The following is an 11,848-nucleotide window of genomic DNA, read 5'->3' on the forward strand; positions in this document are numbered from 1 at the left end:
CAGTCGGAGGCGTCCTGTATACGTCTCTTTTATAATGGTGATCAATGGACAAAGTTATTTTAATGCAATACTGCGAGTGGCCACTGGAGCACAGCTTAGTGGTGGTGACGCTTCCGGCTCCCTTAATACATCTAGATTGTATCCTGTTACTGGTGGAGCATAGCTAGCTAGTGATATAGCTGTAGTAACCGGAGCAGATGTGTTTACTGAACGTAGATAACATGCATTCTTTTAATAATTTAATCTCATATCTGATGTTTGAGTAGACAAACCACAAATGGTTGAATGGTGAGTAAATGTATAAATAATATAATTGAATATATAAATGGAGTTAGAGTATGCAAAGACAATATTTTAAAATGCCATGAAGTATTTTCTATTAAATTGGTGGAGGCTGTACTTTATGCTAAGTGCTAATTAGCAACTAACATGATTATTTTCAGCCAGTCGATGGCACTACTCTGACAATAACGATGGTGATGCATATGAAGGTTGTTGGTATTGAAGTTCATTATGAAGCAAATAAAGAAGATTTGCCAACAAACTGCTCTATGTAATATACACAGTCTGCGTGACACTGCTTCATTTGAATGAACATCTGTCTTTGTTTGCAGCTCATTTGAATCCTGTCGACTGTGATGGACTGAAGCAGAGTTATGGATATGGAAATATGAAAAAAGATCTATCTCAGTCTAAAAGAGCGCTTAATTATTATGTTTCACACTCACGCCCCGTCAACAGTACTTAGCGACTGCTGTCCGCTGGGCAGTGAGTTTTGAGACACGGGATAAAGACAATCAGAAACTCTGCTGACAAGGTGAGCGTTCTTTAAAAACATAATGAATATCGCTTAATATTTTTTAAATGACAGTCACAGAATGATCCTGAATATGTCATTTGTGTTCTGGAAAACCATCGATAGCTTATGATATGTCCTTAAAAACACTTGAAGTACTTTGTGTAAAGAGAAGCTGCAGGTTGACGTAGTTTGAGATAAAACAAGCAGTCGATGTGTTAGACTCATTGTGGTCATTTTCAAAAAGAATGAAATACAAATAACCCAGGTGCGTTGCAATGGCCTCACAATAGTCAAATAATAAAGTAAAGAATAGTCTATTTGTTTTAATTTAAGCAGGTTGTGCGTGTTGAAGTGTGAAGCTATCGACTAGTATCTTATGATGTTCAGTGCAGTTGCTGATTGTTGTTGCAAAGCGAGTGATTTCGGGTGACCCTGAGTGAGAGGTGGAGCATTTCCAAGGTTTGGCTTGACATGAAACTCTCCCGGTTGAATCCTCAGCAGGCCTGTGGAGGTCAGAGAGGTACAGGTCCAGTGACTGAGCGTCCTGAAGAAGATAACACGATTAAACAATCATCACTTTATTTCAGTTCATCTTTTAATTATAGGTTAGTTCTGGATGAGTTCTATGGCACCGTGTTTTGTTCCCAAATCCAACAAAATTGAAATAATTAGAATTACCGCCTCGGGGTTGGATGCTTCCACCAAAACGTTACTTTGCCATCTTCATCGATATCTGTCCAAAATGTCATCTCTTCATAATTTTATTAAATTAGACATTTGTGTGAAATTGTGAGTTCTTGAGTTATGGCTAAAAACACGTTTTGTTCACAGTGACTTTGTCCAACAAATTCTAATGAGTTCCTCGTTGAGTCCAAGTGGATGTTCCACTCCAGGAAGTTCCTGAGAAATCCCGTTCACGAGAAGTGTACAGATCTTGGTACGGACGGACGACCCAAAAACCTAATGTCATATTTAAAGCCGGTTGCCACGACAGTAACCTGGACCTTTGCTACATTATCTGGGACAGGGGTCGGAAACCTATGGCTCTTTTGATAACGCAATATGGCTCGCAGTCAATTTTGAGCTGACATTTTTTAACATGTAATAAATAATTATATTGTGTCATTTTAAAGTAAAACATTTTGCACCGGAATTGTTTTTAGTTCTCCCCTCTCTTTCCTCCGCTCCGTCTCTGGCTGTAGGTTAAGGTGTGTTCACACGTGTGTGCGTAGGGGACGGAGCCCCGCCCTTCACGAAACAGAGCAGAGGAGAAACTGCACAAAGCAACCAGTAGACCGGGGGGGTCAAACTCAATCACAGAGAGGTCCAACATTAAAAACTGGGACTATGTCGAGGGTCAAACACGGTCCACATTTATTGAACAGGATACACATATTGGATAAAGTGCAAAAAGTCAACTGCAAACGGGTTGCTGAGCAGTTCAATTTAAATTTCTGAGCTGCAAAGTCGGCAAATGCGCTCAGTTCATCAGCAGAATGCTGTCGGGAACACAGCGGTGGAGATGTTTGTCAGTGTTTGGAAACACGTAGTGACCAAAGTTTCCTTCTGCATCCCAGTCTCCCACAGGCAGCTCGGCATCATACATGTCCGTGATCACACGGCCCTGAAGCTGCAGGTTTAACAGTGAGATGCTTCGTTATGTCGCACTAACAGTCCCGCTCACATCGTCCCAGAGATCTGTGCTGTGTTTCTCTTTGCTTCCAAAAACTTTCATTTCATTCACACATTTAGATTCTTCCTCAAATGTATTTCCCTGTGGTTGTGCCATGCATTGATGTAATTACCAAAACCGGCGGGCCAGTTATGACAGACATATGATATTTTCTCGCGGGTCGGTTATAATTGCCTTGAGTTTGACCCCCGTGCAGTAAACACTGACACGTGCACATAAATGAGATGAATAACGTAAGCGTTTAGTTTATTTAATAAAAGAGCTCCTGTTCAATGAAACACTGATACCGCTATTAGTACTCGGAGACGTGTTATTCTTAAAAAATGCACGCATAAAGTTGCATTGAAATGTATTAAATATATGGCTCTCAAGGAAATACATAAACAAATATTTGGCTCTTATGGCTCTCCCAGCCAAAAAAGGTTCCCGACCCCTGATCTGGGAGAATCCCATATTTCTATGTTAAGGACGATAAATTAAAGAAACCTTTAAATGGGAATTGTGGGTAATCACACTTTGCACTGCTGTAGTGACTTTACAACACCCTACAAAGATGAAATATAACTTATCTCTCTTTTCCTTTCCTGTCTCGTGTCTCAGTTTTCTCCTTAGGCCAACAGCCACATACAGAAGACATGGCAGCCAACTCTTCTTCCACCTCCAACTCCAGCAAATTTATACACTTCTCTTGCTCCGATTCTTCAGTTAGCCTTAACATAGGCAATGCCGGCATAGCCGTAAGAACCATCCTCACCGTGCCTCTTTGCACCCTCATCCTCTACATGGGTCACCAACGATGGAAGCAGCAGCGTTCCTTCAAAACAACAAGCCACCATCACATCTTAACCTACAACGTGGCTGCCATAAGTCTGATCTGGGGCTTGGGGTGTTTTTTCGTCTTTTGTGGCAGCTATGCTAAAGTCCTGGAGATGATGACAGCAGGAGGCTGTATTACTTCTTCAGTTTTCTTTGGAGAGACCTTATTTCATGTCCTGACCTGTGTGGAGCGATACCTGGCTGTAGTTCATCCCATCATCTACCTGGGGCTAAAAAATGCAGCGTGGGGCCAGGATCAGAAACATCAGCATTGGGTGTGTTTGGCTGCTGAGCTTTGGATGGATGGGTGTAACAGCTCTGTACCTGCCTGACATGCCAATCATCTTATTTTTGTGCGTTTTTGTCTTCTCCTTAGTCGTCGTATCTTTCTGCAGCTTTTCTGTTCTCTGTGTTCTGATTCGTCCAGGGCCGGGGGACGGAGGCGGGGAGAAGGAGCAGGTTGACCAGTTAAAGCAGAGAGCTTTCAACACCATCACAGCCATAACAGGAGTGCTGTGGTTGTGGTTTGGAGGAATCATTATTTTCACAAGTGTGTCTGCCTCGACACTGCTGAGTCCAAGTGTCAACTGTGTGGTGCTGTCATCTGTAAGCTGGTTAAATCTGCCCAGCTGTCTGGTGTCACCTCTGCTGTATCTACACAGGGCAGGAAAACTAATGTGTTGCTGAGTAAAGACATGGATGTGTTTACATCCGAGGAAAGATCAGAGCTGCATGTAGTCTATTACACTAGCACAGTTTTAATGAGAAATGTAGAAAAGCTTCACACCTGTGTTCACCGCCCTTCTGTGATATTGTGGTTGTAAACGGCTGCATTCGCTGCAGAGTTCTCAACAATGTGAACACAATTTGAACCCTCTATTTTTCTTGCATTTACAATTACAAATGCTAGCATGCAAAATAAACTGATGGATTATAGAATTCACGATGTTACCTATGGTTCCCAGGGTGGTTACTATGTTGTACGTTGTTGCATGGTGGTTACTTTGATGTTAGGCAGGTTTATTATGTTATAATTAGAGCATCCCCATCGACTTTAAATACGGACGTAATCTCTGTGACGTCACCCTGACATTTAAAAGCCATAATGTGTAAGTATAGCCATAATATAATTAAAACAGATGAGTTATATATATATTCACCCCCTGTAAAGTTGTCATGAATAAAGAAATTAGCTATAAAGACCAAAACCATTGTTTGTAAAGTTGGGCATTTTAACATAGGGGTCCATGGAGACTGCTCCTTTATAGAGCCTCAAGTGGACATTCTATGAACTGCAGTTTTTGGCACTTCTGCATAGTTTTCACTGCTCAGAAAACAAACACCCATTGATCTACAGGGCCATTGCTTGAAAAATCCACACTCTCCGTGCAATAAGCAGAAGCCCATTTCTAATTGTTATGCAGAATGACATAAAATATCGCAACAGGGAAGGTCCGAAGATAATACTCTGCTAAATAATTAGAAATGTGCTTCTGTTTGTTTACCAGTGGTCCTTCAGAACAATGGGAATTTGGTTTCAGGATAATGGGTGTTGGACAAATGGGCTTTTCGGTAAAAAAGGACATTTTATGGATTATTGGGGTATCTGAATAATGGGACGTTGGAACAATGGGAAGTCCATTAATACTGTATATAATTATTAATCTTGCATGTTGTGTAACTCACACTGCATGTTTTGATCAGCCTGATACATTTCCTCAAGTGATGTCACTTGAGTCGACCTGGGTTGTGTCAGTTTGTAATGTAAAGTGGAGTTTTTAAATTGTATATTGTGAGTCCAACAAAGGTATATAATAGGACTACAATGTTTATCCGGTGGAATGCTTTTATAACGTTTTTGGTAAGGTAGTCAAGTCAATTGTGTATAGTAGTTTTATTTTATAAAATATTCGGTTGTGTGTTAAGTGGTCACAAGGTTGTAAATAGGTATCTGTTCTGGGTGATTTTACGTTTGTTGTTAGGTGTTTGCCGAGTCTTTCAGGGTGGTTTCTATAGAATTTCTTTGAATTTTCCAGATATTTTTCTCTGCGGTGTATTTGCTATGGTGATTTGGGGTGGATGCTACTTAGCACGTAATGGATGCTAGGGGATAATATGTGTTTTCAGTAGTCCAGCTCTAATAGTTGAAAATAAACAGATCATCCGAAATCATAGTCATTTGAATCAGTGAACAACAAATGCATAATCAATAGGGTAGGTGAATTATATTATGTTATGTGACGCAGTTCTTAGTCCACATAATAAAGTTTGTTCAGGAACTTCAACTACAGACTGAACTAGACGTCAATCATTCTTTGTCTCACACACACGTGTTTATTTTCCTACACTTAAGAGGACCTTCATTGACATAATGCATTCCCGAGACCCTAACCTTAACCATCACATCTAAATGCCCCCCCCCAACACTAACCATAAACTGAGCCTAATTATAAGCTTCATAACCAAATCTGACCCTTCAGACAGTGCTATTAGTGAGGACCAGCCAATATGTCCTCACAATGCTGATCTATCCTCACTACAAGGGGTTAAATCTGAAATTGGTCCTCACAAAGATAGCAATACAAGCCCACACACACAACAACAACAGGTGCTGTCTGGGCTGAATGACTCCATTAGATTTGCATACACATGTCTTTGTCTATAAGTCATCTGAATCCCGTCAAATATAAATATTAATGATTGATTGTATGTTTTAATTGTACACATTACTGTATCTGTTAACAATAATTGGTGATCACATTTCCTGGTTTCAGGGTGGTGCCCCATTTATTGTACATTTAATTATGTTATTCAATCTAATTAATAATAATTTTTCTAATAATTAATAATTACTTTTGATAGCCATTTTAATGCCATTTGAGTGACTGTACCTACGTAATTTATCGACATGATCAACTTTCACACATATTTATAATACTAATATAATACAAAATGATCTCTGTGCTCAGAAAAATGCAAATCTGTTGTGCTTCCCAAAGTCAAGCTGGTGACATGCAGGAGCTGCTGGACATGCAAATGACAGAATAAACCATCTTTAGCGTGTTTAATGTTGGTGTTTGTGGATATGATTTATTAAGTATGTTCATTTAAAGTGCCTGTAATCTGATATTAAATGCTTATTGTTTTTCACATCTTATTGAAGTGTCATTTCTCATTATTTAACAATGTGCCTTTCAATCAGCTCACTATTCTACTTAAACAGTCCAACAAACTTGGGAGTAATGTCCAGGTCTCCAGGTGTCTCAAATTGAAGTGAGATGAAGTGAATATCAAGTTGGAGGTTATTTAGGAATCAATGCTTTATTTCAGTGATGAGTGTTTGTGAATATTAAAGAGACAGTCCATAATAGTGACAGATATGACACATAGTAAATACAGAGAAGAGACAGAGAAGAGACAGAGAGAGACGAAAATTGAATAGACATGACATTCATGGGAGGGTTGCGAGGAGGAAGCCTCTGCTCTCAAGAAAAAACAAAGCTGCCCGTTTCAACTTTGCCAGAGAGCACTTGGACAAACCAGAGGCCTTCTGGAAGTCCATTCTCTGGACAGACGAGTCCAAGATAGAATTATTTGGTCACATTTAAAACCTCTATGTTTGGAGAAATGCCAACACTGCATACCAAGAAAAGAACCTCCTCCCAACAGTGAAGCATGGTGGTGGAAATGTGAAGGTCTGGGGCTGCTGGACGACTCCATATTATCCAGGGAAACATGAATTCTCAGGCTTATCAACATATTCTTGATCAGAATCTCCTGCCATCAGTCAGGGAGCTGAAGCTGGGCTGTAAATGGGTTCTGCAACAAGACAACGGCCCAAAGCATACCAGCAAAACTACCAAGGAATGGTTTAAAAGAAAGAGGATTCATACTCTGGATTGGCCTAGTCAAAGTCCGGACCTCAATCCAATAGAAATGTTGTGGCCAGACCTGAAGCAGGCAGTCCAGATGTCCCTCCAACCTCGCTCAACTGGCTGAGTTCTGCAAGGAGGAGTGGGCAACAATCCCCAACAGCAGATGCGAGAGACGGTCAGTGGTTACAGAAGACGTTTGGTTGAAGTAATGGCTACAGAAGGAGGTGTTTGCAGTCGGAGGCGTCCTGTATACGTCTCATTTATAATGGTGATCAATGGACAAAGTTATTTTAATGCAATACTGCGAGTGGCCACTGGAGCACAGCTTAGTGGTGGTGACGCTTCCGGCTCCCTTAATACATCTAGATTGTATCCTGTTACTGGTGGAGCATAGCTAGCTAGTGATATAGCTAAAGTAACCGGAGCAGATGTGTTTACTGAACGTAGATAACATGCATTCTTTTAATAATTTAATCTCATATCTGATGTTTGAGTAGACAAACCACAAATGGTTGAATGGTGAGTAAATGTATAAATAATATAATTGAATATATAAATGGAGTTAGAGTATGCAAAAATAATATTTTAAAATGCCATGAAGTATTTTCTATTAAATTGGTGGAGGCTGTACTTTATGCTAAGTGCTAATTAGCAACTAACATGATTATTTTCAGCCAGTCGATGGCACTACTCTGACAATAACGATGGTGATGCATATGAAGGTTGTTGGTATTGAAGATCATTATGAAGCAAATAAAGAAGATTTGCCAACAAACTGCTCTATGTAATATACACAGTCTGCGTGACACTGCTTCATTTGAATGAACATCTGTCTTTGTTTGCAGCTCATTTGAATCCTGTCGACTGTGATGGACTGAAGCAGAGTTATGGATATGGAAATATGAAAAAAGATTTATCTCAGTCTAAAAGAGCGCTTAATTATTATGTTTCACACTCACGCCCCGTCAACAGTACTTAGCGACTGCTGTCCGCTGGGCAGTGAGTTTTGAGACACGGGATAAAGACAATCAGAAACTCTGCTGACAAGGTGAGCGTTCTTTAAAAACATAATGAATATCGCTTAATATTTTTTAAATGACAGTCACAGAATGATCCTGAATATGTCATTTGTGTTCTGGAAAACCATCGATAGCTTATGATATGTCCTTAAAAACACTTGAAGTACTTTGTGTAAAGAGAAGCTGCAGGTTGACGTAGTTTGAGATAAAACAAGCAGTCGATGTGTTAGACTCATTGTGGTCATTTTCAAAAAGAATGAAATACAAATAACCCAGGTGCGTTGCAATGGCCTCACAATAGTCAAATAATAAAGTAAAGAATAGTCTATTTGTTTTAATTTAAGCAGGTTGTGCGTGTTGAAGTGTGAAGCTATCGACTAGTATCTTATGATGTTCAGTGCAGTTGCTGATTGTTGTTGCAAAGCGAGTGATTTCGGGTGACCCTGAGTGAGAGGTGGAGCATTTCCAAGGTTTGGCTTGACATGAAACTCTCCCGGTTGAATCCTCAGCAGGCCTGTGGAGGTCAGAGAGGTACAGGTACAGTGACTGAGCGTCCTGAAGAAGATAACACGATTAAACAATCATCACTTTATTTCAGTTCATCTTTTAATTATAGGTTAGTTCTGGATGAGTTCTATGGCACCGTGTTTTGTTCCCAAATCCAACAAAATTGAAATAATTAGAATTACCTGCCTCGGGGTTGGATGCTTCCACCAAAAAGTTACGTTGCCATCTTCATCGATATCTGTCCAAAATGTCATCTCTTCATAATTTTATTAAATTAGACATTTGTGTGAAATTGTGAGTTCTTGAGTTATGGCTAAAAACACGTTTTGTTCACAGTGACTTTGTCCAACAAATTCTAATGAGTTCCTCGTTGAGTCCAAGTGGATGTTCCACTCCAGGAAGTTCCTGAGAAATCCCGTTCACGAGAAGTGTACAGATCTTGGTACGGACGGACGACCCAAAAACCTAATGTCATATTTAAAGCCGGTTGCCACGACAGTAACCTGGACCTTTGCTACATTATCTGGGAGAATCCCATATTTCTATGTTAAGGACGATAAATTAAAGAAACCTTTAAATGGGAATTGTGGGTAATCACACTTTGCACTGCTGTAGTGACTTTACAACACCCTACAAAGATGAAATATAACTTATCTCTCTTTTCCTTTCCTGTCTCGTGTCTCAGTTTTCTCCTTAGGCCAACAGCCACATACAGAAGACATGGCAGCCAACTCTTCTTCCACCTCCAACTCCAGCAAATTTATACACTTCTCTTGCTCCGATTCTTCAGTTAACCTTAACATAGGCAATGCCGGCATAGCCGTAAGAACCATCCTCACCGTGCCTCTTTGCACCCTCATCCTCTACATGGGTCACCAACGATGGAAGCAGCAGCGTTCCTTCAAAACAACAAGCCACCATCACATCTTAACCTACAACGTGGCTGCCATAAGTCTGATCTGGGGCTTGGGGAGTTTTTTCGTCTTTTGTGGCAGCTATGCTAAAGTCCTGGAGATGATGACAGCAGGAGCCTATATTACTTCTTCAGTTTTCTTTGGAGAGACCTTATTTCACGTCCTGACCTGTGTGGAGCGATACCTGGCTGTAGTTCATCCCATCATCTACCTGGGGCTAAAAAATGCAGCGTGGGGCCAGGATCAGAAACATCAGCATTGGGTGTGTTTGGCTGCTGAGCTTTGGATGGATGGGTGTAACAGCTCTGTACCTGCCTGACATGCCAATCATCTTATTTTTGTGCGTTTCGGTCATCTCCCTATTAGTCGTATCTTTCTGCAGCTTTTCTGTTCTCTGTGTTCTGATTCGTCCAGGGCCGGGTGACGGAGGCGGGGAGAAGGAGCAGGTTGACCAGTTAAAGCAGAGAGCTTTCAACACCATCACAGCCATAACAGGAGTGCTGTGGTTGTGGTTTGGAGGACTCACTGTTTTCACAAGTGTGTCTGCCTCGACACTGCTGAGTCCAAGTGTCAACTGTGTGGTGCTGTCATCTGTAAGCTGGTTAAATCTGCCCAGCTGTCTGGTGTCACCTCTGCTGTATCTACACAGGGCAGGAAAACTAATTTGTTGCTGAATCTGAGGAAAGATCAGAGCTGCATGTAGTCTATTACACTAGCACAGTTTTAATGACTGGATTAAATGAGTAATGTAGAAAAGCTTCACACCTGTGTTCACTGCCCTTCTGTGATATTGTGGTTCTAAACGGCTGCATTCGCTGCAGAGTTCTCAACAATGTGAACACAATTTGAACCCTCTTTTTTTCTTGCAATCTCAATAAAAGAAATGCTAGTATGCAAAGCAAACTGATGGATTATAGAATTCACTATGTTACCAGTGTGGTTACTATGTTGTTGCATAGTGGTTACTTTGATGTTAGGCAGGTTTACTAGGTTATAGCTAGAGCGACATCATAGACTTTAAATACAGACGTAGTCTCTGTGATGTCACCCTGAGATTTAAAGCCATAATGCGTAACTTTGAGCCTTAATATAATTAAAACAATTGAGTTATATAAACATTCACCCCACGTAGTTGTCATGAACAAAGAAATAAGCTATAAACCGTTTTTTGTTCCAGGCTGTTAACGTGTTTATTTCATCTGTAAAGTTGGGCATTTTAACATAGGGGTCCATGGAGACTGCTCCTTTATAGAGCCTCAAGTGGACATTCGATGAACTGCAGTTTTTGACACTTCTGCATAGTTTTCACTGCTCAGAAAACAAACACCCATTGATCTACAGGGCCATTGCTTGAAAGATCCACACTCTCCGTGCAATAACGAGAAGCACATGACTAATTGTTATGCAGAATGACATAAAATATCGCAACAGGGAAGGTCCGAAGATAATACTCTGCTTAATAATTAGCAATGTGCTTCTGTTTGTTTACCAGTGGTCCTTCAGAACAATGGGAATTTGGTTTCAGGATAATGGGTGTTGGACAAATGGGCTTTTCGGTAAAAAAGGACATTTTATGGATTATTGGGGTATCTGAATAATGGGACGTTGGAACAATGGGAAGTCCATCAATACTGTATATAATTATTAATCTTGCATGTTGTGTAACTCACACTGCATGTTTTGATCAGCCTGATACATTTCCTCAAGTGATGTCACTTGAGTCGACCTGGGTTGTGTCAGTTTGTAATGTAAAGTGGAGTTTTTAAATTGTATATTGTGAGTCCAACAAAGGTATATAATAGGACTACAATGTTTATCCGGTGGAATGCTTTTATAACGTTTTTGGTAAGGTAGTCAAGTCAATTGTGTATAGTAGTTTTATTTTATAAAATATTCGGTTGTGTGTTAAGTGGTCACAAGGTTGTAAATAGGTATCTGTTCTGGGTGATTTTACGTTTGTTGTTAGGTGTTTGCCGAGTCTTTCAGGGTGGTTTCTATAGAATTTCTTTGATATTTCTATGCGGTGAATTTGGTATTTGCTATAGTGATTTGGGGTGGATGCTACTTAGCACGTAATGGATGCTAGGGGATAATATGTGTTTTCAGTAGTCCAGCTCTAATAGTTGAAAATAAACAGATCATCCGAAATCATAGTCATTTGAATCACTGAACAACAAATGCATAATCAATAGGGTAGGTGAATTATATTATGTCATGTGACGCAG

This window comes from Cottoperca gobio, chromosome 18 (assembly GCF_900634415.1).
Source record: "Cottoperca gobio chromosome 18, fCotGob3.1, whole genome shotgun sequence".
NCBI lineage: Eukaryota > Metazoa > Chordata > Actinopteri > Perciformes > Bovichtidae > Cottoperca > Cottoperca gobio.